The 2,503-nt window shown below is 40.7% G+C and overlaps 1 pseudogene; it reads left to right on the top strand.

The window, feature by feature from the left end:
- Positions 1-1,218: 1,218 nt before the first annotated feature.
- Positions 1,219-1,596, top strand: LOC102812286 (annotated as a pseudogene).
- Positions 1,597-2,503: the final 907 nt, after the last annotated feature.

The raw sequence follows: 2,503 nt of genomic DNA, 5'->3' as shown, positions 1-2,503 counted from the left end.
TTGACAAATATGCAGTTAAGCCAAGAAAATAAAGAATAAAGAGCTTATCTTTTTTTTTTTTTTTCCCTGGGAATATGTTCTATAGAAACATCAGTGATACCTACATGAAAAATAAGGAGAGACAGGCATCAAGGAGGAGAATTTTTTTCCCTCATTTTCAACACATTGGAGATAAAAATTAATAGGCAAAGTGTACCAAAAAACCAGATGCTCTGCTGCAAAGCCCTTCAGGCTGAATTGCGTCAGCTGGCTTTCTCTGTTGAGGCAGGACTTCAGCGACTCATGGAATAATTGCTACATTCCCAGTCGAAGCATTTTACTGTACCTGGCTTTATGTTCAAGCAACCATCTAGTGATGGGGAGGGAGGGGGGTTCCACGGGGGCTATGATGACAGCCAGAAGATGCATGTGGTTTTAGATTATGTTCCTTTTCATTTGAAAAGTGCTGTCTCTAGACGCTCAGATGATGAGAAGCTTCACAGATTCCTTGTTTTGCTTTTTCAACCTAAGCAAAGCAGTAACAAACATTATTTATAGCCTTTTCTGACTCAAAAGGGGTGTGATAGAACACTAAAGTGTACAACAGTTGCCTTTATCAGATAAAAAGGCAAAAAATTCAGAAGCTTGTAGCTGAAAAAGTAATAGAAATCATTAAAATGATTTCCATATATAGACAATTCATAATGGAACTAATAAAGGAAGTGAGTACAGAAATATTATAAAAATTATTTTAATCCAAGCAGTGATATGTAAATCACTGTAGTGTCATTGCCTAGCCTCCTAAACCAAAACCAAATCCATTTCCATTCTGGCGATTCTGAGTCATAGCGACCCTATGTAAGGCTTCTGAGGCTGGGAGCAGACAGCCTCATCTTTCTCCTGCAAAGCAGCTAGGGGGTTTGAACTGCTGAATTTGTGCTTAGCAGTTCAGTACAGATCTCCTTTACTGTCTAGTCCACTGGCCTCAAATGCCAGTAGCATCAGCATCACCAGGAATAATGTTCTTACAAATGCACATTCTCGGGCCCCACCACTTCCTTGGGGGTTCTGTTAGCACAGCGGTCAAGAGCTCTGCTACAGCCAGAAGGTTGATGGTTGGAAGCCATCCAGGGTCTCCACGGGAGGAAATACCTGGTGATTTGCTCCTACAGAGTACAGCCTACTTTTTGTCCGACATCTTGGCTAGTCTGTAGTTGTAGCTCTTTTCCAAGCTTCGTGATGCCTCCCAAGGACGACAAGAAGAAGAAAGATGCCAGAAAGTCAGCCAAGAAAGGTAAAGACCCAGTGAATAAATCTGGGGGCAAGGCCAAAAAGAAGAAGTGGTCCAAAGGGAAAGTTCAGGACAAGCTTAATAACCTGATCTTACTAGACAAAGCCACGTATGACAAGCTCTGTAAGGAAATTCCCAACTATAAACTTTTAACACCAGTTGTTGTCTCTGAGAGACTGAAGATTCACGGTTCCCTGGCCAGGGCAGCCTTTCAGGAGCTGCTTAATAAAGGACTTAGCAAGCTGGTTTCAACAAACACAGCTCAAGTAATTTACACCAGAAACACAAAGGGAGGGGATGCCACAGCTGCTGATGAAGATGCATGAACAGGTCCAACCAAATGTACATTTTGAAAATAAAACTTTATTAAACCAAAAACAAAACAAAACAAAAGGTACAGCCTAGAAAATCCTGTGGGGGCAGTTCTACTCGATCGTGTAGGGTCACCAAGAGTTGGAATGTATTCAATAGCACCTAATAACAACAACAATTTACCTACTCCTTACCCTCCAGAGATGTTGCCTCAATACATATTTTATGTAACTTAATAACAACAATAGTGATTTTGATCCAACTGGACATCTGGCCACTATATAAAACATCAGTCTAGTGTTTAAGATGACAGTAGAGTCTGGTAGCCCACTGTTCAGAGGAGTGCAGCATAGTGTGGTCATTTCTTATATCTAGTCTGGTCATCCTGAGTCTGTTTGCTCATAATGCATTACTACCTTAAAAGACTATGGTGAGAATTCGGCGAGATAAGGTATAATATTATCATAGCAGAGTACCTGGCATAAGAGCTTGGTGTTGGTGGTGATATGCCATGGAGGTAAGAGCTTGAGAGATGATAAATACTATTATTTATAATGGGGAGTGTGGTGATTCTGTAGGAATAATACTGGACTGCGAAACACCAGGTTGGTGGTTCGAGCTCACCAGTAGCTCCAGGAAAAAGATGAGGCTTTCTGCTCCCACAAAGATTAACAGCCTCAGAAACCCTATACAGGGTCACTATGAGTCTAAACTGAATCAACAGCACTTGACGACAATAACAGCATTGTTAAAAATGGTTTATTACTTTCCACATTGCTTTTAACTTAACATGCCAACATGGTGAAAACAACTCAATCCATCTGCAGACATTACTTGTCTCCAAACCTACTTGTTGAAATTCAAAGGAAATATTGATTCAGGAAACAAACTCAGTCAAATAAAAGCATGCAGGGCATTTCA

The sequence above is a fragment of the Chrysochloris asiatica genome, unplaced genomic scaffold, assembly GCF_000296735.1.
Source record: "Chrysochloris asiatica unplaced genomic scaffold, ChrAsi1.0 scaffold00060, whole genome shotgun sequence".
NCBI classification, from domain to species: Eukaryota; Metazoa; Chordata; class Mammalia; order Afrosoricida; family Chrysochloridae; genus Chrysochloris; species Chrysochloris asiatica.
Note: the sequence above shows the minus strand (reverse complement) of the source record. Positions and strands in the feature narration are given on the sequence as shown.